At 37.9% G+C, this 27,126-nt stretch overlaps 1 long non-coding RNA gene across 3 annotated transcripts in view; it reads right to left on the bottom strand.

Annotated features, from left to right (window-relative positions):
- Nucleotides 1-20,781, bottom strand: part of LOC141495326 (uncharacterized) — a 92,167-nt gene extending 71,386 nt beyond the window's left edge. For all 3 annotated transcript variants that reach the window (XR_012470736.1, XR_012470735.1, XR_012470737.1), the window contains exons 1-2: nt 20,657-20,781; nt 8,506-8,585 (exon numbers count right to left, since the gene is read on the bottom strand). This is a non-coding gene — a long non-coding RNA (uncharacterized LOC141495326). The remainder of the gene's footprint in view (nt 1-8,505; nt 8,586-20,656) is intronic.
- Nucleotides 20,782-27,126: the final 6,345 nt, after the last annotated feature.

The raw sequence follows: 27,126 nt of genomic DNA, 5'->3' as shown, positions 1-27,126 counted from the left end.
TCAAAATAAATACAATCTTTCTTTTTTACTTTTTTACTTTTTATTTTTTTAGGTTTTTGCAAGGCATTGGGGTTAAATGGCTTGCCCAAGGCCACACAGCTAGGTAATTAAGTGTCTGAGGGCAAATTTGAACTCAGGGCCAGTGCTCTATCCACTGTACTACCTAGCTGCCCTTAAAATCTTACTTTTATTAATAAAAAAAAAGAGTAAGTCTCAGGAGGCTGCTTATCTTATCCTGGGTATGTGCCTCAGTTCAAGCAGATATCTGTTTTGGGGCTTGGTACCTCTCAACAAGGAATTAATCTTTCATCATGACTTCTAAAATCTGAATTCAACATCCAATACAAGAAGATTCATCTCCTAGAAGCTCCTGGGAATCTATATCATCAGTCCTTGGAGCCTAAGAAGTTGCTTCTTCCTTAAAAGGTATGGCTCTTTCCTCTAAAAAAGAGCTTAAAATCTCTTAGGCTAAAACTCAATGTTCAATTTGATTCCTTTTTTTTTTTTTTCTTTCTCTACTCTTTGACCTACTAATCCATTTATGGTTCCTCTGTCTCTTCAGATTCCTTTTTTTTTTTCGCTCTCTCTTTGAAACCACTAGGAATCTAGTGGGAGACTTGAAGACAGAAGACCTGAATTCCAATTCTGTCTCAGATGCTTCCTATTTGAATGACCCTGAACAACTCAACCTCTGTTTCCTCAATAATAAGAGCACCTACCTCCCAAGGTTGTTGTGAGTTATCAGATGAAGTTTGTGAAATTCTTTGCAAATCTTTAATTGCTAACACTTTAATTGAAACATTTCTGTTCTCTCAAGGAACTCAATTTCTCTTGGTAACTTGAAAAGTAGAGGAATTCCTCCAATTCTTTTACCTTTTTTTTATTTTTTTAGGAGAAAAAAACTTGTGCTTTGTACTGGCAACACTACTATCCTTCTGCATTCCATGCTGGCAAGATCTGCATTCCTCTGAATTTCTTACTGGTAGCTTTCAAAGCAAATAGCCTGCTACTAGTTTGGGAGGCTTATTTCCTGAGACCTCCTGAGTGGTTTCACCTATAGCTGTATTCCTAGTTCCCCTTTCTCCTGCTGCATCACTTGGCATTTTCTTGGCTGCATTCATCTGATTCCTTCCTACAGCCGCTGTGTGTGTGTTGTGTGTGTGTGTGTGTGTGTGTACATACATTATATATATTATGTGAATCTTTTATCTTCCCTCATTAGATAGTAAATGGTTTCATTCTTTATGTGCCTGCACATAATAGGCACTTAACAAATATTTTTTATTGACTGAGCAACAGAAGCTAACTTCAGCTTTTGCCAGCAAGAAAGTCCAGGGGGCGGCTAGGTGGCGCTGTGGATACAACACCTGCCCTGGAATCAGGAGTACCTGAGTTCAAATCCAACCTCAGACACTTGATAATGACCTAGCTGTGTGGCCTTGGGCAAGTCACTTAACCCCATTTCCTTGCAAAAACTTAAAAAAAAAAGTATAGCAAAATTCAAAAATCAACCATGTCCCAACTCTTTCAACTTTTCTCCTTCTACTTATTAAATTTAGATATTTCTATCTATCTTGTTGCTTCTCTCACAGTAATTTCTAAACCCATTCAACATGATTCTTTCCTCACAGGTATAAGAGGATTGGTTGATAGTCCCAGTGCCAGTCTATTTTTTATTATTTTTAATACATTTTTATTCCATTAAATGTTTCCCAATTACATGTAAAACAATTTTAATATTCAATTTTTAAAAATTTTGAGTTACATATTCTCAATGGGTGGAAGTAAAGCAATATTACTGATTATATTAATGAAGTTGTACAAAATAAATTAGACCTGTTGCAAAAGAAATCCACACAAAAACAAGAAATATAAAGTTTAAAAAGTATTTTTCAATCTGTACTCAAGAGTTCAGTTTTTTCTCTGGAGGTGATTAGAATTTTTCATCATTGTCCATTATCTATAAATGAACCACTCTTGGCCTATGTAGAAAGTTGTACCTATTCTTTGCAACTGATAGAACTCTAGAAAGTCTTCACTTCTCTGCCCAGTCGCCTCTCACCACTTTTACCCATTCAATCTCCAGTTTCTGCCAAGGACGCTGAACATGTCCAAACAGACACAGGCATATGCAGAGTCAGGATTCTGGTATCCACTTGAAGACAAAGTCTCCTAAGAGCACATTGTGTGCTAGAAATCAGAAACTGTCTGTAATAAACTTGGTATGGAAGCAGCAGGCTCTGCCTTCTCACCACTCTACAAACCATCCCAATAAACTCAAGCAATGATGCCATTGTTGCTCACACAAAGCACATCTATAGACCTTAGTTTCCTCCAACACAGGGTGGAGATGTTGAAGCTGACCTCTCCTCATGGTAATTGTATGAGAATTAATTGCTGCTTGCAACATCTCTTTAGAGTTCCAAATGAAAGATGCCCTGATGTATGTGAGTGATCAGCCTTATCATTGTCATTACCACCTTCATTATTATTGTTATTATCAAAGGCAGAGCCAATAGAAATCTTACAAGAATAAGGCTGCTGATAACTGGGACTGGAGCAGCAGGCACAATGGCAGGTAATGTGAAATTAATCATCTGGATAGTGTGTCTTGCCCAAGAACTTGAAGGGGAGCATCTTTCAAGGGGTATTTCCAAGGGAGGGACATGACATTGCAAGGGAGAAGACCCAGAATTGGAATAATGTAAGAACCTGATGGATTCCCCAGCACAGTCTAACTAAAAACTTCCATCGTGAAGGCTCATGGGTATAACCAGCTCTATTTTTTAACAAGTGTGTACTATCCCAATAAATTCTAGCAGTGATGCATCTCTAAGTAAGATCATTTAATCTCTATACCCCAAGCTGGGGAATGAAGTCATTCATGTATTTCCAGGTTTAGGAACTCATATTCTAAGAGAAAAGGAGTGCAGTCTGGAGGAAATTTCCCTGACAACTGAGTACTCCAGGGAAATGCAGTGAGATGTGGAACCTCTCTTCTGTAAATAAAATACTGTAGTTTTAACTGTAGTACAACATGGGTCACATGACTCAGATAATTTCTGCACAAGATAATAAATTACTGTTTACACCACAAATGATAGAATCCTGAATATAACTCAGAAATGAGTCACTATACCTTGATTGAAGATACCTAATAAAAGATTGATAATCAGATCTTGGTACTTTTGTACCTTTTTGTACTTCAAAACCTCCCAATGTACAACATGCCACATTTTGGATGATCAACTTTACCTCTGAATCTTTCTCTCATTTGTTGAGTATTTTCACATATGAGCTCTCATATAATTTCACAATAACACTAAGATATAAAGAATAGTGCTAGCATACCCATTTTTTTTGGCAAGGCAGTGAGGTTAAGTAACTTGCCCAAGATCACACAACCAGGTAATTATTAAGCGTCTGAGACCGAATTTGAACTCAGGCCCTCCTGACTCCAGGGCAGGTGTTCTTTCCACTTAGCCATCCCTAGCATAGCCATTTTACAGATGAGGAACTAGAGGTCGAGGTGTGACTTGTCCAAGGTTATGTGACCTTGGGAGTGATAAAACAAGGATTTGAACCCCGGTCTTCTGACTCAATCTAGTACTTTGTATTATACTGTGGTTCTATAGCCCTGACACAACTAATGTTAAGGGTCTAGACCTGGAGTCAGAGAGCCCAAGTTCAAATCTAATCCTAGATACTTAAATGTGAAGGAAAGGAAAAGTTGGACTGTGGATACTTTTTTATATTTTCTGGTACATGACAAAGTTTTAAATGTAAAAGTTAGACAAGGGGTGGCTAGGTGGTGCAGTGGATAAAGCACTGGCCCTGGAGTCAGGAGTACCTGGGTTCAAATCTGGTCTCAGACATTTAATAATTACCTAGCTGTATGGCCTTGGGCAAGCCACTTAACCCCATTTGCCTTGCAAAAATCTAAAAAAAGTAAAATAAAATAAAAGTTAGACAAAATAAAAAGGATTTGTGGTATAGAAATCTATAGGGGTAGGGGGAATGGGGATAGTTCTAAGAAGGCTAATATCCAGCAAACATAGTCAAGCTCAATGTGGAAGAGTATTACTGACTGTAGTCAGGAGACTTGGGTTCAGAACCCACCCCTGGTACTTACTATGTATATGACCTTGGATAAGTCATTTCAACTCCCTAGACCTCAGTTTTCTTAACTAGAAGATGATGAGACTGAATTAGACTGCACACCTAAGGCCCCTTCCAGGTTTATGTTAATAATCCTAAAATCAATCAATAAATCTTTATTAAGGCCTCTGAGTGAGTCACTAGAGAGTCAGCCCTGAAGCTTTTGAGACACTTGGTTGCAGTAGAGTACTGAATTTTGAGTCACAGACCAGGGTTAAAGTCTTGCCTCTGACATATACTGGCAGTGCCACCCTGGGCTAATTACTTAACCTTTCAGTGCATTCCTCAACTCTCTAGGACTATTTGTTGAAGAAAAGCTGCTGTCCTGCTTTGGGAGTTACCTCACCTGGGAGTTTCCCTATCATTTGAAATCTCAGGTCTCATTCCTATCCTTAGGGGCCAAGCAGTACCTTCAACTCTTCACAAAGGCAAGTTATGAAAACTAGCCCCTGGCCTCTATAGGCAGTCATATAGCACAGCTGATCTACAGTCAGAAAGAGTAGAGTTCAAATTCTGCTTCAAACATTTATTGTGTGAACTTGGGCAAGCCACTTAACCTCAAGTCTTGCTCAACTATAAAATGGGGATTATAATAGTATGCACCTCACAGGGTTTGTGAGCATCAAATAATATTTATATAATGCTTAGCATGTGACACCTAGTAGGTACTTAATAATTTCATATTCTTTTCCCTTCCTCTTGTCTCAAGAAGCTTTTGCTGTTGCTGTTCAGTCATGTCTGATTCTCTGTGACTCCATTTCAGGTTTTCCTGGCAAAGACACTGGAGTAGTTTACCATTTCCTTTTCCAGTTTACTTTACAAATGAGGAACTGAGACAAATAGGGATAAGTTACTTGCCCAAAGTCATACAGCAAGTATCTGAAGATGCATTTGAATTCCTGAAGATAAATAAATAAATCTTCTTGATTCCAAGCCCAGTGCTCTATCTACTGCTTCAAGAAGCTTCCATTCTATAAAAAATGTCAAAACTTATTTTGCCTCTCATGGAGGCACAATCCCACATTTGGATAACAGAACTTTAAATACATTTTCCCTCAATAGATGTGTTTCCCTGCTGTGAATCAAACAAAGCAAAAGAGATGGTAGGTGGCATGAAGGTCTTTATAAAGCTCATCCATACAATGAAGTTCAAAATATTTGCCACAGAAAAATTGTGATGAAACTGTCTTTCCAGGGCAGCTAGGTGGTGCAGTGGATAGAGCACTGGCCCTGGAGTCCGGAGTACCTGAGTTCAAATCCAGCCTCAAACACTTAATTACCTAGCTGTGTGGCCTTGGGCAAGCCACTTAACCCCATTTGCCTTGCAAAAAAAAAAAACAACCTAAAAAAAAGAAAATGTCTTTCCAAACCTTAAAGCTCTATACAAATGTAAATTGATATCCTTAAGAATTTCAAGAGCCCCTAGAAACAGAATACTAGAGTTTAAAGTTGGAAGTTTTAATTTCATAGGTATGATGAAATAGTTTCTATAGAGACACATGGAAAACTCAGATATGATCAAAGTTCTGATAATAGATGATTATTGATTAATCAACAGATGTCCCATTGGCAGAGAAGTGAAAACAGAACCAGGCTCATTAAAACTGTGGCACTTAAGGAGCCTTGAAGACCAGTGCCCTGACCTTTCTGCTTCCATACACTGTCCCAAAACCACACCAATGGCTTCCTTGCTAGTAGTGGAGTGCCCAAGGGCATTGTGCCTAGCAGCATTTTTCTTACCAGGGATTAGCTACTCTGGGTAAAAGAGCTGGTAGTAGGTAACAGACTGAACTTCCTCCATGACCCTTGGTTCTAAATCTATAAATTATGCCCTTGGGACATGCTTACCAGTACCTGCTTCACTGAAGGATATATATATAAAGTTATCTCCTTCAGAGACAGCTAGTTAGTGGATTTGGAATCAGGAAGAAGCAAGTTTGAATCCAGTCTGAGACAGTTAGACGTGAGACCCTGGGCAAATCACTTAACTGCTCTTTCTCCGTATCCTCATCAGTAAAATGGGGATAAAACCTATCTCACAGGGCTGTTGAGGCTCATTCAGTCAGGTTCAAATGAGTTGACATACAAAATGTGTTTTGTAAACCTCAAAGTTTGACATAAATATTTTATTCAGTTGTTTTTCTAGTCATGTCTGACTCTTGTGACCCTATTTATGGTTTTCTAGACAAAGATACTGGAGTAGTTTTACATATCCTTTTCCAGTTCATTATACAGATGAGGAAACTGAGGTAAATAAGATTAAGTGACTTGATCAGGGTCACACAGCTAGCAGTTTTGTATCACGGTGGATAGCATGCCAGGCTTGGATTCAGAAAGATGGATGGTTTCAATCCAATCTCAGACACTTTTAATAGCTTGGTGACCTTAGGCAAATCACTTCACCCTGTTTGCCTCAGTTCCCTCATTTGTAAAATGAGCTGAAGAAGGAAAAGGCAAACCGCTCTAGTATCTCTTTCAAAAGAAATTCCAAATGGAGTCTTGAAAAGTTGAACATGACTGAAAAAAGCCTTCAACAACTAATACCTTTCCCCAAGCTGTTTCATATTGGAAAGGCAAAATACTTACTAATAACACCAATAATAGTCAACATTTTTATAGCACAGGGCAGCTAGGTGGTACAGCGGATAGAGCACTGGTCCTGGAGTTAGGAGGACCCAAGTTCAAATTCTGCCTCAGACATGTAATAATTATCTAGCTGTGTGTGACCTTGGGCAAAGTCACTTAACCCCATTGCCCTAAATAAAAATTAAATTTTTTTTAAAAAAAGAATGCATTCAACTATTTTAAAAAATGTTTACAGCATTTTAAAGTTTACAAAATTTATTTTATCTTTATTTTACTTATTTTATCTCATTTAATTCTCAAAACAATTCTTTGAGGCAAGTGTTATTTTTATGCCCATTTTACAGAAGAGAAAACAAATGAAATTGAAAAGTTTTAAGTGACCTGCCCAGAATTACAGTGTCTGAGGCAAGATAAGAACTCAGGCAAACTGCAGAGCAGGTACCAATATTTGTTAATGAAGGGAGTTTTCTCACTGGGATTTATCTTCAGAAAGGAGCTCTAGGTTTATCCTCTCCTACCATGACCCCTCTCAAAAAAAAGCCTTCATATGGGATCTGGCACTGGGATTATAAGAAGTGAACAATCTCCAAAAAGCTTATTTATACTCTAAAGGAGACAATAATAGATAGTTCAATAGATAGGCAAATAGATAAATGAATAAATAGGTAATGCACTAATATGGATAGCTCTATGAGCTAGGCCCTGTGCTAGGCCTTTACATTCTCATTTGAGAGAGAAGCTCTGTTATTATGCCTATTTTATTGATAAGGAGACTAAAATAGAGACTAAATGACCTGCCCAGGATTATCTAGCTAGTAAGCACCTGGAGCAGGATATAAATCCTCTACCCACTGCCCCACAACAAATTATTTCTTTTTTTTTTTAATTGAAATACAGGATGATTATTATGTTTTTATTTCAGTGATCACATCACTTTTTAAATATTTATTTGTTCTCTTTTTGTACAAATAATGTGTTTTTAATACATTAATAAAATATTCTAAACATTCCCTCTCTGCAGTCCTCTAGATTGAAGCCTGCTTCAAATAAATAAAGTAAAAGTTCTTGATATAGTGATTTTTCAGTAAGGACATCATGTTTGATCACCTCCTCTCCTGGACCATTATTGGTTTTTCAGTCACTCAGAGTTGGCTGCCCTTTAGTGGAACTTTCATCTACCATTGTTAGAATTGTATACTTTTAGTTGTTAAGATTTAAAGGGTTCTGAGTTCTCTGCATCAACCCAAAAATCAATGCATGTGCAAGTCCATGTGACTATGCTCTGTATCAATTATGTTCAACAGATAAAGAAAAGATGCTCCTTAGGTTTTAACATTACAGAACATCAAATACAGATTTGATTCCCACCCCCACCCCCCTTAGGAAAAGCCTATTGTGGTGTCATAAAAGCCCCTGAGTGACAAGTAGAAAGCTCTGGCTTTATCAATAGATAACCAGCCCAACCTGCTTTTTTTACTCAACCATTCATTTGAAATTCAGGCAATCAATGTGAAGATGAAATCAGGTTTAATGAGAGACTAATTAGAAAGAAAATAATAGCCTCCCTCACAAGGGTACCAAGATAGGGTCTGAAAGAGCCACCCTCTGTGGCAACTCCTAACAACTTTCAGCACAATGTGGGTGGTGTCCTCATTTCCCCATCAGGTTCCCCTCCCCCTCCCCAAGGTCAGGGATTCCTGAATCCGGTAGGAGGCAAAAAGTAGGACTGGTTAAAACTCTCATGGCCATTAGCCATGGTACCTGAGAAGACTTGCTTCAGGATCCTGGGATGTTCCAGGGATAGTCCTATTAGACATAACTGGCTTCCTTCCTCTGTAACACTAAAAAAAGAAAAATCTGATCAACTTTATTCATTAGCAACATGTTACAAGACTGCAATTTTTTTCTGGTTTCTAGTGGAGACACTATACCTGACTATGTCATCTCAAAGATACACAAAAAAAACCAAAAATCCTTGCACTTTTTTTTAAAGGTTTTTGCAAGGCAAATGGGTAATTATTAAATGTCTGAGGTCAGATTTGAATTCAGGTACTCCTCACTCCAGGGCCAGTGCTCTATCCACTGCACCACCTAGCCTTCCCTTTGCCTACCTAGTCTTACATTCTTTATGAAAATTTAATTATTTTTTTGTTTTAGGCTAGTTGAAAAGTACCCAATTTTTTTCTTCTTCCTGACCACTGGATACCAACCAGCTCCTTTCAGATCACAGGAAGGGAACAGCAAGGATTTCTCAGAGTCTAGCCTTATTCAAGTCTAGCCTTGTCAACTCAAAGAGGTTGTCTTCTGGTCTCCTTGAATCTCAAGGGATTCTTGGCTCCTGGACACAGTTATTTTCTTACCCCAGAATTGGAATCTTGCCACCTTTTGCTAAATGGTTCATTTTCATTAAATCTACTAGGACATGTACCAAAAGGAGATGCTATTTTAGGATTATTAAGGAAATACAAAATGGAGTTAAAATTATTAGTAATGATAGAATGAAAGATAACAAGATGGAGAATATTTATTATACTCTACCCATCAAGTAGATTTCTATAAATTGATGTCCATCTCGTCCAGATACCTTCTTTCAGAATATAAAAGTGTTTCTTTTTTAAAGAAAAGTTAGGTGACAAATTTGGATGGAATGTCAGACCTGGAACCAGGAAGACTCACCTTCCTGGTTTCAAATTTGGATTCAGACACTTATTAGACATGTCACCCTGAGCAAGTCAACCTAATCTTATTTACCTCCGTACCTTAACTATAAAATGAGTTGGAAAAGGAAAAGGCAAACCACTCCAATATCTTTGCCAAGAAAACTCCAAATGAGGTCACAATTGAAATGACTGAATGGCAACACATTTCTTTTTTAAAATTAAAAAATAGGATTTAAACAAAAAATAGGATTAAAAAAATCAATGTTCCCAGACCTAACAGAGGAATTTCAGAACTTTTGCTAATATTTAGAAAATAATGCATTTATAAGTCAGATTAAACATCGTAAGTCACTCATGGTAAATACAAGATATGTAGAGGGTAGGGAGGAAAAAATGTCAGGAACAATAAATTGTATGAACAGAGTAGAATAAAAAGAAATCTTCAAAAAAACTAAGACCAAAATAGAAGATAGAAATATTGCTTATCAAGAGCAAGGGTTAAAAATCAATAATAGCAGTTCTATAAATGTTTTCAAAACATACTAGAAATATTATCCCATTTGATACAACAACCCCAGTAGATATAAGTGCTATTCTCATTCCACTTTACAGATAAAGAAATGATGAGGCAGAGGTTAAGGAACTTGTCCAGTGTCACAATGCATGGAAGTCAAATTTGAACTCAAGTCTACCTGACTCCAGATCTAGCATTCTACCCATCAGTGCCATCTAGCTACTGAGCTAGAGTATTGGCATGGATTCATTTTTCAAGTACTTAATGGTGCATAGCATATGCTATTCATATAAGCTTAAGAAATCAAGAAGGCTCATACCACATAGATCCAGGGGTATGGTCTAAGAAAGCTAATGTTAAATTTTTATTGTGAGCATTTACACATTGGACATTGGCAAATGTTACAAATCAAGGTTTGATAAACTGTCTTGTTGATTGTCTAATCCTGAGAAAGCGATGGAGAAAATGTCTTTTCCGTGAAGAGTGAGTTGTTGAATATTTATAAAGCACAATCTAAATTTCTTTGTGAAAGATTTTGGGAAGACATGAACAAGAGTCACCTGGAACAAGTGGTACATGGATTGTGGTATGTGTTATTGGAGGAAATGCCCATATCAAGGAGGTCATGGATCCTTTGGCATCTTGAAGAAATATTAACAAAGATCTGCCATTCAAGGTTTTAGTAAACATTGAGATTTCATCTTTGTTATATTTTCCCCCTTAATTTTCTTTTACTCTGTTTTCTTTTATAACTAATATAAGAACTGATTTTTAAAAAGAAATTGTTGTATTTGTTGGTTAATTTATCCCTTTAAAAATTTTTAGTGTACTTTTTATACCACAATTATCTCTTCTCCTTGGTGTTTACCCTTCCTTCTAAAAGAGAAAAAAAGTAAAACCAAAATGACCAGGATAATTCATAACATTACACTCCCACAGTCTCCCTACCCCTCAACCAAGAGTCATTGATCATTTTCAGAACATATTTGACATATTTTTAGTGTTGTTTTTATGTCTTTTATTGTTGTTTTCCTTTCTTTCCTGGTCTTTGCAACCACAAAAACTGTTGCCATGGATATTTTAGTTTGTCTGGGATCTTTCTGTCTTTGGTCAGGGCCTTGAGGGGGTCTATATGCTTACTTAGGACTGGATTTTTCAGATCATAGGGTATGAATACTTGGTGACTCTTTTTTTTTCCTCCCCAGAATGGGGGGGAGGATTCAAAGTTCCATCATAGGATTGTTATTTTAACAATTCAGAGATCTGGGATAGGTATACTAGCATATTCCTGTTCTAGGAGATTTTGAGGGTCAGAAGAGAAGAGGCACATAGACTGTGATCTTTGGCTCTGAGTTGGGAAGATACCAGAATGTTGCTGATGTATGTGCAATTCTTGGGACAACCACAAGATGGTACAAAAACTGCACCCAACTGTGGCAGGGCAGGACAGGATTTGGAAAAAAACTTTTTTTTTTTCCTATAGACTTTGGGAAAATAAATTGAGGTCCACAGTAGTCAAAATAAACTGATTTTTATTTTAGTTTTTGCTTATTTTGGTCACTTGCCTCTATATCAGCAAGAATCCCCCACCCCTACTTCCCTGCCCCTTTTTTCTCTGACTTGTTTATATTATTTTCTATAGAACAATATTCCTTGTCAATTATATAAAACAAATATGTACCCTTTCCTTAATCAAAGGATAACCAGAGGGATTTCAGTTTTTTGCTACCAAAAAAGTGCTGCTATAAATTGTATGTGCAAAATAAATAAGTAGTACATGAATGATCTATCTTTGACCTTTATGATAGCTACCCAAAGGGGAGATTTTTGTTTTCTTCTTTTCATCTATTCACATCAACTTTTTCCCCCATGTAAACATCCACTAAATAGGGAATATTGTGCTAGTTATTGAGAAGATAGTTTTGTTAAGAGTCAGTTCCAGAGATCTCATACAACTATAATTAGAACAAATCTTTGCAGTATTTTCTCTGATCAAGGTCTCACATCCAAGAATAGATCAAATTTATTAACATTAAGATCCATTCTTCAGTGATAAAAAAGGATAGTTTCCAAAAGAAAAATACACTGTGAACAACCATAAAAAAATGCTCAAAATCACTAATAATTAGAGAAATGCATATTAAGGCTATTCTGAGGTTCCCCCCCTCACACCCATCTGACTGGTAAGAATAAGAAAAAGAAAAAATGACAAATGTTGAAGGGATTACAGGAAATAGGCACACTACTACATTGTTGGTGATACTGTAGATTGACCCAGATATTATAGAAAGCAAATTGAAATTATATCCCCAAAGTTACTAAACTGTGCCTCTACTCCAAAGAAAGGAGAGTAGTAAAAGGTCCTATATTTATGCAAAAAATATTTTAGCAGTTTTTTTGTGGCATCAAAGAACTTAAAACCTAAAAGAAATGGAAACTTAGGAACTGAACAAATTATAGCATATGAATCATTATGCCATAGAAAATTATGAAATAGTTTGAAAGGAAACTGGGAAGATCTCTGAAGTGATACAGAAAGATATGAGGACAGTAGGAGGGAGAAATAAATTAAAATATTAAAAATTAAAATGCAAAGCTAAAAAAATCTATCTTATTGAACCTTGCAATCTAATGAATGAGTTGGGGGGAAGAAATAAGACTCTATATCTATAACTAAAATACACAAAATAAGGACTCTAAGAAAAACAAACTGAAATTGAGATCTGATTGGAAACACTATTGACAAGAGAGACCAGAGAAGAAAAAATGCATATATTCCCATATATCTCCCCAAGAGAAGACTTGTATATACTAGTTAGTTTTGCAGAGCTGCCTTTACCCACCTCTATTATTTGTAATAAGAAAGAACTCACTGGGTAAGGGAGGAGGAGGAGTAACATAGAGGGTGCAGAAACCAAAGATACCAATTTTTTTTTTAAATAAGAAAGAATATTCAACAGACAAAGAGGGCATCCTAGGCACAAGCCCAGCCTGTGCTAAGATACAAAGGAAGGAGAGTAGACAGTATGTAGAGGGCAGTAATATGAGATAAGATTGGAGAGACACAATGGTACCAATTTGTGGAGAGTCTTGAATGCCTAGTGTAGATTAAGCTTTCTTGTTGTTCAGTTGTTTTTAGTCTGTCTCCCCATTTGGGATTTTCATAGCAAAGATACCGGAGGAGTTTACCATTTCCTTCTCCAGCTCATTTGACAGATGAGAAAACTGAGGCAAACGGGGATAAGTGACTTGCCCAGTGTCACAGAGTTAGTAAATGTCTGAGCCTGGATTTGAACTCAAGAAGACTAATCTTCCTGACTCTAGGCCTGGCATTCTCTCCACTATACCCCCCAAAGAGCTATCCAATTACAATATGGGAGAGTGTGAATGCCACAGGCAATGATAAAAGCATAAAGAGGGAAAGGTAAAAAACTCAATTTAGGACAAAGAATTTAAGGCATTGGTGGGATATTCATGTAGAGATATCCCAAGGGCAGTTGGGAGGTTCAGAATCAAAACATAGAAGGGGAAAGGAGACAGAGATTTGGGAGTCATTCAAATGAAGGGGTTAGTTGAAGACAAAAGGGCAAATGATTATTTCTGAGAGTAGAGAGAGAAAAGAGCACTCTGACCAATAACCAAACAGTAGAGAGAAAGACCAGGTTTCTCTGAAGGATGTATATTCACCATTTCTTACAACATAAAAGTAGTTAATTATATTCATACATCAGTTTGTTAAGTCATTCTCCAGCCAATAAGTACCTGTGTTCTTTCCAGGAAAGGGAAAAGAATGAGTTAGGTACAGTGGAAGGAACACTGACTCTGGATCAAAGGATCTATGTTCATGTCTCACTTCTATAACTTTGGGTGACTTATTTACATTACCTGGGCCTCGGTTTCCTCAACTATAAAATGAAGGAGCTGACTTGGATATTCTGAGATTCCTTCCAGATCTAGATCTATTATTTTATTAAGGAGATACGAGAAGAAACAAAAGGCCAAGTAAAATGTTGTTATTAGGTGATGGGCAGAGAAAGGAGTATCAAGAAGAAAGAGCTAGTCCTAATGTCAAAAATTTTAAGAAGCTCAAGGAGGATGTGGAATGAGATATTATATTTAGTCTGACTTTTGAGAAAGCAGCTCCTAAGTAGTTAAGAACCACTAGCAATAGCAAAGAATTAATTTAAAATAATAAATTTTAAATAACCCAATGTGAGTGATGAATTTAAGAAACAAGGGAGCTATTTTCTTTTCTTTTTTTTTTAGCAAAAACTAAAATAAAAATCAGTTTATTTTGACTACTGTGGACCTCAATTTATCTTCCTAAAGGCTATAGGAAAAAGTTTTTTTCAAATCCTTTCCTGCCCTGCCACAGTTGGGTGCAGTTTTTGTACCATCTTGTGGTTGTCCCAAGAACTGCACATACATCAGCAACATTCTGGTATCTTCCCAACCCAGAGCCAAAGATCACAGTCTATGTGCCTCTTCTCTTCTGACCCTCGAAATCTCCTAGAACAGGAATATGCTAGTATACCTATCCAAGATCTCTGAATTGTTAAAATAATAATCCTATGATGGAACTTTGAACCCCACCCCCCATTCTGGGGAGAAAAAACAGAGTCACCAAGTATTCATACCCTATGATCTGAAAAATCCAGTCCTAAGTAAGCATATAGACCCCCTTCAAAGCCCTGACCAAAGACAGAAAGATCCCAGACAAACCAAAATATCCATGGCAACAATTTTTGTGGTTGCAAAGACCAGGAAAGAAATCTGGTACCCAATTAACTTAAGAATGGATTAACAAATTATGGTATATGAATATAATATTATTAAACTATAAAAATGATGAATATATATCCTTCAAAGAAATAAGGTCATTCTCTCCAATAAATGTAAACATACACATAGCACACATACATAATACATATTTCATTTTATTTATTATATATATGGTTCATTCTTATTGTTCATTATCAAAGAAATCCAAAATGACTTCACTATGATAGAGAGGACTTACAGTCTGTCAACTATGGCTGCTCAGACCAATACAAACTTGGAACGCTCTACACCACAGGTCTGGCACAAATAGTGCACGTGAACACCTGAGTGGCTACATTTATTATACATATCTCATGTTTCCTTCTGCTCTGCTTATAGAGCAAGCCCCCTCACTGATGAGGGTACGCCATGCTGGGCAGTCCTGTGCCAGTGTCTCCCATGCTGTATAATCAATTCTAAAGTTCTTGAGAGAACAGGGTGTTCCAGTATCACGTCTTCTTACTCCCTTGTGAACACTTGCCCTATGCGAGTTTGCCATAAAAATAATCTTTTTTGGCACATGTACTTCTGGCATTCTAACAACATGCCCAGCCCATCATAGTTGCACTCTCTGCTTGAATGTTTGATAGTTTAGCTCAAGAAAGGACCTCAGTATCTCATATCTTCTCCTTCCAGGAGATTTTCAGAATCTTCCTAAGACAATTTAAATGGAAACAATTCAGTTTCCTGGCATAGTACTGGTTTCATAGGCAATGAGGTCAGCACAATGGCTCTGTAGCCCTCCAGTTTAATAGTCAGTCTAATACCTCTTTTCTCCCACACTCTTTTGGAGCCTCTCAAACACTGAGCTAGCTCTGGCAATGTGTGCCACCTCATTGTCAATGTGTATCTCCTTGGAAAGGACATTGTTAAGGTGAACTTGTCTACAGTCCTCAAAACTACTCCATTGCTGTAATGATGATTCTGCATATGGAAGGTGTGGTGCTGGCTGATAAGAGCACCGCTGTTTTCTTGGTGTTGGTTTATTAAGTCAAAGTTAGCACAAGCAGAAGAGAACCAATCCATACTCTTGGAATCTCAGCTTCAGAGGCTGCATTGAGTGTACAATCATTTGCAAACAGAAGATCAGGCACCAACACTCCCTCCACTTTGGTCTTGGCTTGTAGCCTTTTCAAGTTGAAGAATTTGCCATCAGTGCGGTAGCTGAACTTGAAGCCATGTTCATCCTCAATGAAAGCATTTAACAACATCATTGAAAACATCCTGCTAAAAAGCATGGGAGCAAGGACACATTATTACACCCCACTGGTGACTGGGTAATCTACTCTCTAACGTGCTGTCATGAAACTGACATACAATACTAATGAACTGCTCCAGGTGTCCACATTTTGACATAATTTTCCATAAACCATCATGACTGATGATACCAAAGGCCTTGGTCAGATCTACAAACATTGTATACAGAAAGACCTCTGTTCTTCTCTTGGCGTTTTCCCTGAAGGTGTCTGGCAGCAAATAGCATATCAATTGTTCCTCGACCCTTTCTGAAGTCACACTGGCTCTCAGGGAGGTGACCATATTCCAGGTGAAGGATCATCCTTTTGAGGAGGATTCTGGCAAGAATCTTAACAGCAAAGGTAAAAGATAAACACCCCTGTGATCATCACAGGAAAATCTATTCCCATTACCTTTATAGAGATGGACAACGGAGGCATCTTTGAATTTCTGGGGGGGGATAATTTCATCATGCCATATAACCTGGAAAATTTCTGTCAGCTTTTGTAAAAGTATTGCTCCCCCTGCCCCCCCCCCCCTAAACCTCAGCTGAAAGAGAATCAGCACCAGGTGCTTTGTCACTTGAAAGAAGCCCAATAAACCTCTTCTTAGGTTGGAATTTCAGTTAGGGAGGGATTGACTTCAACCTGAGGTAAATAATCATGTCTTCTTGATTGATCCTGGTCTGTTAATAATACTATGAAAGTGTTCAGCCCACCTATCTAGGATCATATCCCCATCACTAATCAATATGGCTCCAACAGCTCTGAGTAGTTGAGATGTACCAATTATCTTTGCACTTAAACACCCTGTAGGGAGTCATGGAAGTACTTTGTATTATTACTATTTGTATAAAATTGAATTTTTTACTATATTGTTACTGAGCCAAGAATCCTGCATCTCTCTAAGCTTCACTTGTACTTTATTTTTGATGGAATTAAATGCTACCTTCTTAGAAATGAATAAGCTATCCTTCTGGTAACCCAATGAATTCTCACTTTGCATATTCTGTATTTCCCCATCATTTTCATCAAACTGGTCTTGATATTTGTGAGTATTCTGACCCAGGTAGAAGAAAGACAGTGTTGGTGATGAGAATGAGCTGCACAAGGCTTCATTCCTCCCAAGGACTCCCTGTCATGTCTAATAGTCTGAGCCTATTCTATTCTACTATTCTAGTAGCCTGAGTCTATTCTAACATTAAATCACCCAGAATTAAAAGTTTGTCCTTGGGGGCAGTTAGGTGAATAGAGCATGGCCCTGGAATCAGGAGGACATGAGTTCAAATTAGACCTCAGACACTTAATAATTACCTAGCTGTGTGACCTTGGGCAAGTCACTTAATGCCATTGCCTAAATAAAAAAAATTAATTTTAAAAGTTTATCCTTTTGGGGTGCATTGATGATAAGGGTCTCCAATTTTTCTTTGACTTCATCAGGGTTCATCATGATGGGAGCATAGGCACTGATCATGGTGGTTTGGTGTTTTCCTTCAAGTTTGGTAGGCATTCAAGTTTATTGACTAGATTAGTTTTGATTGCAAAACCTACTCCCCTTCACTGCAGGAACTCTAGAAAAATGTGTATCTAACTCCAAATTCAGGAAGCTGGTCTTCATTTGACAGCCTTGTTTCATTCAGGGCTGCTATTTGGATAGCTGTTTAATTCTCTTGCAACAAGAGTTATTCATCTTTCAGGTCTATTGGATCGTTGTGTTGTCTATGAGTGTGAGCACATTTCATACCCTGATGATGAGTGGAATCTTCTTTGAGGAAGTTTTTGTATTTTTTTTTTTGGTGTTTTGACCCTGCCTGCTGAGGTAATCAGGTCAGGGTTGGATAAGCAGACAATTTTTAGGGCACCTTTTCTATTCCCTTCCTCACACTAGGAGGTGAGCAGTTTGATCCTTAAAGGACTGCTCAGACACCCATGGGGCTGCCTAATCCTACTGCTGCTTCCAGTGAGGAGATGACCCCATGACCAGGGTTGTGACTACAGTTCCCAGTGTATCAATCCTAGCTGCTTTGTCACTTACCTGTCACTACAGGACTTTGGGATCTGCATAGAAAAGTGGTAAAGTGATATGTTTTTTGACTCGTGCATAAATTAAAAATTTACCTCATTTAAGTGAGGCAGAAGTGCGTGAAGTCAGTCTCATTCTCTCTTCCAAAGTCATCACTGTCCAGTGGTAAGACAGAGTCAAGACAACTGATGATAGCTTTAAATGTAGTTGAATGACCTCGATCTCTGCATTGTCTAACCAAGCTCTAAGTGCTCCATAGTGGTAGAGCAGGTTCAGTGCAGGAGAAGCCTGACCTCTTATTAGTGCCATTAGGTTCTAATTAGGCACTCTGTTCTCACATTTTTAGTTTACAAATAAATCCTCACCTTAATCCTAGGGAATATTGCTAATTACAATAACAACTCTAGTTCAAAAGTCTAAGGGAATCACCAAAGATTGGGTGAATGGGTGAGTAAATAGATTTTCAGTTTATAAACATGAATCAGGCATGGGTGCAACAGCTAGTTTATTCCTTTAGAAAGAGAAATGATAAACATAGGAAGAACCACAGTACACATAAATAAAACAAATTAAATAGGATTTAGGAAGTTATAAACATTGTTAGTAGTTAAACCTAATCAAGATATCATTTGAAAAGTTGTTAACTACCCATTTAATATTTCACTTTGGCTTGGCCAACACTCACGAGTCTGCCTATGAAAAACTAAGCTGGGTCTCTTTCTGATACAGAAGCCTTCAGCCACCACTATTCTAGGGATGCCCTTAACCACCACTGCCATTCAGCTCAGACCACTGATGGACATGTCTGATTTTTCAAATTCACAATCATAGGGTATGTCCCTTTTGGGATATTCATTCATCTCAGATAATGAAAGAACAAATTATATCTCTTCCCTAAAAATGCTCACAGTCAAATGAAACTATGTACAAATAATGACTGGAGATAATTAAGGGGAGAAGTCATTAGCATTAAGAGGCTTCCAGGACAAGCTTCTCTAGGAGAAGGTAGTTTTTATATCTGAAGGAAGTCAGGGAAGTAAAGAGACAGAGGTGTGTGTATGTAGTGCATAGGATCTGGAGATGGGTCTCTTGTGCAAATAACAGCACTAGTATTAATATTGTATACTATATGTGAAGGGGATTAAGGAAGGAGAAGACTATAAAAAAGCAGGAGGAAATCAAGCTATGAAAGATTAAAAGCCAAACAGAAGAGTCAAGATTAACTGTGATACATGGCCAACTAGCTATATCAGTGACAATGAACTTATCCTACTTTATACAGCCCATTTCTGTTGTTGCATCAGTCTAAGTTATTAATTCTTTCTTAATTTAAAGGAGGCTCATAGAGTTGAAAAGAGCTAGAGAGACTTCCTATTTTGGTGGTTCAAAAAATATGTAGATTTTAACAGCTTCCTGGAGAGCCTTTCTGTGTGCCAGTATGGGGGTGCTATGAGCCCACCTAATAAAAGAGCTAACAATGAGGTGCTTAGCCCCTGTGACGTTGGCTGAGTATTCTCATTCTCTTTAAGAAAAAGAAGTCCAGCTGCAGATAGAGGCTCTAGGAGATAGTTGATTGATGACGTTTGTCCCCTTGTTATTTACTTGGCTATTCTATCCTACTCAAAGTCTCTGACCTTATAAAATAGGCATCAGAGTCCATGGGATAATGGAAAGTGCTCAACTTGAAATCGGAAACCATGGGATTAAACAGTCAATTTATTTCTCAGTTCCTCTGTTTCTTCAGACCCTAAGTCATTTAACTTCAGTTTGGTTCAGTCTCCTCAACTAAGACAATAAGAACACCTCCCTCATGGGGAATTCTATTTACTAGAGCCTCCATCTGCAGCTGGGGCTTCTCTTTTCTCAAAGAGAATGAGAGAAAATACTCAGCCAACGTCCCTGGGGTTAAGCAGTACATTGGCAGGCTCATAGGGCTCCCCTCCCCCAATCAGAGGCACACAGAAAGCCCCTCTCCCCCCTAGTTGTTAAGATATATTTGCAGGAATAGTTGCAAAGTACCCGGAATATAGTAGGAATTGTTATTTTCTTTATTCCCTTCTCCTCTTCAATTGTAAAATATAGATAATAATAACTTTATTGTCTACTGCAAGGGGCTATTTTAAGGGCAGAATAGGAAATTATTTGAACAGGATTCTGAAAACCATAGCCATGTGACAACTGAGGGTTCCTGTGACCAGACTGTTTCTATCCACAAGCAGGTATTAAATGCTTACTGTGCCAGGTAGAGTTCTGGGAAGAAAGGAAACAAGCATTTATTAAGCACCTACTATATGCTAGGCACTCTACCAAGTCTTTTTTTTTTTTTTTTTTACAAATATTACCTCATTTAACATACCTGGGAGGGAGGTGCTAATATTATTGTCATTTTACAGTAGAAGAAATTAAGACAGTTTAAATGTCTTGCTCAGTGTCTAAGGCAGAATTTGAACTGGGGTCTTCAGTGCCATCTAGCTGCCTCCTAGGCATTGAGACACACACACACACACACACACACACACACACAAATTTGCAACAGTCCCCAATCTGAAGGAATTATTGATTATTGGGGAAGGGAGAGGTTCAGTCATCTGAAGGGAAGAAAATATTTACATTATCTTGAATAAGAATCTGGGTATTGAATCTCATCAGTTAAACTTACCACCCTTCTATCCAATCCTCCAGCCCCTAACAAGCACCAATCAAGTGCTGCCCCCAGCGGCAAAAGGGGGTAAATAGGTCCGTTGACCTCTTTCACGTGCTATAAGGGAAAGCTGCCACTCTCCCCTTGGCTCCGCCCCTTTGTGGGTGGTGTCTGCCTTACATTTGTCCAGAGCTGGTCGATTACCAGTCACAAGCCACGCCCACTCTCCTCCATTCTCCCGCCCTCCCATTCTATTAACTCCTCCCCTTTATTACATCTCCCCCCCAAGTGCTTCACTGAAACATCTTTCTCAAGAGTATCCCAGTTTCATAAAACATCCAAATCTTTTAAGTACTTCGTGAACATTTTGGTTTTTTAAAGCTTTTACAGATGCTATTTGTCACCTTTAGTGCTAAATAATAAAAATTTTTAAATTGGATTAGACAGCAGCTTTTAAAAACAGCACTCAATATCTAACATTAGACAGAGACCCTATGGTTTGATTTCCCTTTCTAACCTCAGGCCCCCTCTACTGATGAATATCTCTCTGTCTGTCTGTCTGTCCCTCTCCCCTCTCGATTTAGTTCATATCCCACTGGAAACTTAAGAAAAAGTTTCACTCCTCAATTACTATAAAGAGGTGGTAAGAAGCCTGCTTCCGAGGAGGCTCTCCTGGGCTCAACTGGACCTCAACCTGCTCATGCAAGTTCAGAAACTTTACAGGGATTCAATCTATGTTCAATCTACTGTCACCCTAGGTGACAGTAAAGCAAAACAAAAGGTCATGCCCACGAGGCTGAAACTCATAAATCTGGTGGGGGAGGTGGGGTTTGTGAGGCAGGAATTCAATCCCCACTTGGAAAGAGTTTCACAACAAAGATCATTGATTTGCTCAGGATCACAGAAAGTGACAGTCATATTTCGAATCCAGGTCTTTTCTCTCCTAGGTTTGGTAACCTCTGACATGGAAAGAGGTGCTGTTGACCTTTATTTATGATTTAAATATGCTGTTGATGCATATTTGTTTTTTCTCTTGGTCTTAAGCAGTTATTTCAAATGGGGAAGGAAATGGGCATTTAATCGGCTACTTTAGTACTTAATTCCTTTTGCAGACTAAATCTTCTCCAAGAAAATAAGCATTTATGTGCCATGTATCATGTTCAATGCCCTAAAAATACTTGATCTTTACCATAGCCTGTGCTATCATTATTACCATTTTATAGTTGAGGAAACTGGCAGAGGTTAAATGACTGGCCCAGGGTCACACAGGCAATGAATATGTAAGGCCAGATCTTCCCCACTGCAGGCCCAGTAGTATTCAGTGGACTCTTTCGATGCCCAGTTCAATCAGTACAAGAATCTTCCAGTGAGGAAAACCTTCTAGCAAGGCAGATTTGAAATTATTCTGAAACTTTAAGTCTTAAGAGAGTTGACTGGGGGCACCTAAGAGTTAAGACTTGTCTAGAGTCCTACAGTCAGCATTGTTGGAGCCAGGGCTTAGGGTCAGGCTACCAGATTCCAAGACTGGCTCTCTATCCTCTCTACCAAGAGCATGAAGGTAGGTACATAATAATCCTTACATCATCAACCAAGACCCCACTGACCATTTTATAAGACTGAACTCATTTAGTTAAATAAGAATAAGGCAACTGTTATAATATTGTTATCCATCCATTGCTATGAATTATCAATTGATGCTAGGTAAAACTACATGAGTAAAAAAGCACTGTTTACCTAGCATCAATTGATAATTCATAGCAATGGATGGATAACAATATTATAACAGTTGCCTTATTCTTATTTAACTTATTCTTATTTAGACTTCCTTGTTTTGAGGCCAATAACAAGGGTTTAAGGAGGTACATTAGGAGCAGCTCAGTATTTACTCTCATTATATTATTAATTTATTATTGAAAAAAGATTTATAAGAGTAAATGCCTACAGTATGCTATGACATTATAATTTTGACCCCAACTTCAGACAAAACAATATTATAGCAAGAACTCCAGATTTTAAAAGCATTGCTGGCAGATTGGATATGTGGGAGGGGAAAGGGAGTTATATCTTATGACAACAGTGAGGATACTATAGTCATTGACAGAATCCAAAATATAATTTGGTAATTTACCCACTGGGACTTTGACTATTTACATACTTGGAGTTGCTGAGATAGGACCAAACTAGAATTATCCAGGATAAGAAGTGATTCAAGACATCTTGTACTCTGAAGTATCTTTTGTTCCATTTGTTATTGTGTAATTTTATCTCTGTTTAAAAGTGAATTAACTAATTCTGTGGTTTTGTCATAGATACTTATCTTTCTTCATGGAAATATGATTGAAGGTGGAGGAGTGTACATCTGGCATTCTTAGTTTTCAGTGCCTATATATACATCTAAACTGGTATGTACTATGAGCTTTCTGAAAAGAGGCAACACTAATCACCTGAAGGCTACATTTATTATCTGGTGTCAGTGATCAGGAGGGGAGGTTTAAGTCTTCAGAAGGAATTAAATAGTCTCTGGAACCTGCCCTGAAACTTCAATCTGCCATGAGGATATCACAGTCTAGGATGAGTATTTAAAGGGAAAAAAAGTATTCAGAGCAAAAGCACAGGAGTTTGGGGTACTCCAAGGGCTTAAAAGAGGATTATAGGATTGAAGGGACCACAGATAATTTAGTTCAAAGTCCCCCATTTCACCGATAAATGAGGTTAATTGACTTGCCCAAAGTTATTACAAAGAAATGTGATGGGTGAGAGATGAATGTGGTGAAATTAAGATTTAAATTTCAGTCCCGAGATTAATCCAGCTGTTGTTCTACAAAACCATGCTGCTTGCCAAAGCACTGCTTTTCTATCCCCTGCCATTTTCCTTCTTTTTTCCCCTTCAGAAAGAAGACTCAAATTCCCAAGTTCTTTTCCTAGACAGCTTACATTTTCTACCAAGGTGCTTGTGGCATTCTGGTTGTACCAAAAGCATGCCTTTCTCCAGAAGTCCATACTCAATGGCACATGTCACAGAGGCAGGACCTCAGAATTCTGGATGTTGACAGTGAATCTGAAGGCAGGCAGACCCTTCACCTTGCCTGTTCTTTATTTTAAATTAAATTTTATTTTTTCAACTAATAACCATTTATTTTCTATTCTTCCCTTTTACCCCAGAAAAGGAAGAGAAAAATAAAACCTGTTTAACAAACATACATAATTAAACCAAAAGAAATTCCCAAATTAGTTATATCTAAAAATAGACATATCATTATGTGTATTTATTCATTAGTGTATCACTTCTGTCAAGAGATCAGTAAGATTCTTCACTGGTTCTCTGAAATTGTAATTGATGAGAACTCTTAAATTTGTTTATTTTTATAATTCTCTTGTTATGATATCAATCATTCTCCTAGTTAAATTCAGTTCACTTTGCATCAGGTGCCCATTAACTGGGGAATGGCTGATCAAATTGTGGCATAACTATCTAATGGAATACTCTTGGACCCTAAGCAATAACAAATCTGAGAATTGTTTAGAATTCTCCTTGCCCCTTCCCTAAGTTTTCTAACATCCTAGTTAAAATCCCACTTCCTACAGAAATTTTTGTGGGTTCTCACAATCTCCTTGAATTTCAGGGTCTTACATTTATCAATGATCTCATATTTATCCTGGATATGTGTTGTTTGCACATAGACATCTGCATGTCATCTCCCTCATTAGATCTTGAAATAAAGGTCTGTCTTCGTATCTCCAGTATTGACACATTGCCTGGGGCATGGTAGACACCTTAATAAATATTTAACTGGCTTCTATAAACCATAACTATTTTTCCAGGACTGACTGAAAGTACAAAGCTTATTGGGCCAGACATGAGGTGGTCAGTGAAGACCACTTCAATCAGTTTTCTAAGACAGAAGAAACAAGCAAAGTCTCATAAGAAAGAAGTCACAAGTTCAAGGGATGGTGTCTGTCAATCTGTCCAGTACAGTTCATATTGGAAAAAATATTAGAAAGACATATGGAGGCCAGATTTTGTGTGAAGCACTAGAATACCAGGCCTAGAGCAAGGGAATAAGCTGAATAAAACAAACAAACAAAAAAATCTCAGTGTTTTAGGAACATATAAATTTGTAAGCATACTACTCTTTCCTTCATAGATAAGATACTCAGACATTTGAGAACAAGACTCAGAATGCTTTGGCACTTAAGGAAACTTAAGTCTGGGTTGTAATAACCTAAGCTAATGTCACTGAAAGGTTGTTAACCTCAAAGAAGTGAATATGAATGTTAATAGATTCATAGATTATTCCAGTTATTGAGTTCAGAACGAGAGATGAGATACTTTTATGGGCAAAGTGTTGACTTATCTATATTGACTCTTACTATCTGGTCACATGTACTCTTTTCTAATATGGATCTTTAGCCAAGATGTCTCAGTAAAACTGCCTAGTTTTTTCATGATGTAGACAAATAGTATACTGAGAGGTTTTATTGACTGGTATCTGACAGTAGCTATGTAACTACTGCCTAACAGACTTTCAAAATACAAGATGAAGAAGACAAATTTGCCAGGTCACCTAACACAGTGTAGCCTAATGCTGACTGTTAGTTTATTTTTTTTTTTTTATTAATGAACATTTTGTATTAGGAAATAGCCAAACAGCACAAGGCTGCTCTGACTCCCAAACATCATTTGAAAAGCAGTGGTTTGTGCTGGTGGGGAGAACAAATATCAAAGATATGTTTTCAATGGTCCCTCTTAAGCTCAAGCTTAATAACCTATTCAGGGATTAGTTGTGATCTGTTTTTAAAAGCCCTGAGATTCTTTTTAAAGAGGTATCCAGTATGGTTTTCTGCATAGTTTGCTAGTTTAGACTGAGGAAGAGTTCAAACCCCATCTTAGACACTAATAAGTCGAGTTGCTCTACAAAAAGTTCATTAATATCTATACTGTAAACTCTAAGGCCATCACTTGGTTAAGAGGGCTAGCACCCCTTTAGTTTGGGTTCCACCTTGGGAAAAAATGAGGTGCTTGCAAATCACTACACATTTAACAAAGGAGGCTTACTTTGTTCGAATGCAGCAATGACATGCAATAAGGTACCCTGGCACTTACCTTTGTCTCCATGTGGAAACTCATCAGGATAGGTCGTAGTTGTTGATTGTCCTTCATCCTTGACTTCAGAGATGTGATGCCATGACAGCTGAATGTGTTGGATTTAAGTGAGGGGGGGATTGCTCAAAGTCATCAGCTTCACCTTCTCCTTTGGAGTCATATGAGTCCAGTCCAGTGTCCAGATATAGATCAAGACTACCATAGATGGTCCCGGATGCACCAAGACAGGGTAGGATGAATTATAAGACAAGATCCCAGGTTTGAGAGGCAACAACCAGTCTACTTCCAACTTTAAAAAAAACCAATTTTTTAATGTATCTCAATCAAGAAGTTGCACCAGAGAAACTGAGGCCAATCAGATCTGGGGACAGCTTTGTCTTGGACCTACCCTCTATTGACCAAAGGAGTGAGCCAGGCACTACTTGGAGGAATCTCAGGCCAAGCAAGTGGGAGAGGCGGCAACTTTTTCTGAACACAATTTATATGTCTCAGGACAGAAAATCAAGGCCTATCTGGGCACCCTTATCCGCCCACCTCCAAATTTCCACCTCCTGATCTGTGTATAGCAATTAAATCAATTAATGCCATTGTTTTTGAAAAGGGTATGATAATCAACTTCCAAATGGCTTCATTCAAAATCCCTGTGACTCTCCAGATGAAAATTCCCTTTCTCTCTTCCCTACTATCCCTTGGCCTCTTCTCATAAATTTTTATAAATTCGTTGAGGACAAGGACTGACTCATTACAGTACCTTCCCTGTGTATACTGCTCCCCTCTCCCCGTTTTTTTAACCAAACCCCTGATTTTCTTAGTGTAGGGATATCAGGTTGAGAAACTTCTACTCATTATGGTAGTCAACTGCTCTTCATTTTTGTCTTGGAGAGGTGCCTTGGGACACCAAGAGGCTACCTAACCCTCAGGTTCATGGGTCATCAGAAGCCAGGTCTTCTTGAGTTGGAAAACAGATCTCTCCATTACACTAAGCTGCTGCCTCATTTGCTAACACACTAAGAACTTAATAGATTAATAAATACTTCATTTATTCACCTGCTTTGGGGAAGGGAATTCCTACACTTTGCTGATCAAATCACAAATCCTTCATATATTCAGGAATGTATGAGTAAGGAAGAAACATTCCACAATACTGTGTTCTAATGCAGTTCTACATTCCTGGATGGGGCTCCCGTCTCAAGCCATGAATTCTGGGAAGACTTGATTTTCTTAATCTCATCCATGCTAAACATTAATTGAAAGCCAGGGGATTTAGTTCAGTCTGACTCAGAGAGTTTTGAGTGGCACTGAGAATATAGCTTCTGTTACATCAGTAGCACTTTCTTTTCAGTAATCTACACCTGACAGAGGTGTGACATCCTCATCCTATTTG

This window comes from Macrotis lagotis, chromosome 8 (assembly GCF_037893015.1).
Source record: "Macrotis lagotis isolate mMagLag1 chromosome 8, bilby.v1.9.chrom.fasta, whole genome shotgun sequence".
Taxonomy (NCBI): domain Eukaryota; kingdom Metazoa; phylum Chordata; class Mammalia; order Peramelemorphia; family Peramelidae; genus Macrotis; species Macrotis lagotis.
This window is presented reverse-complemented; position numbering and strand designations above follow the sequence as displayed.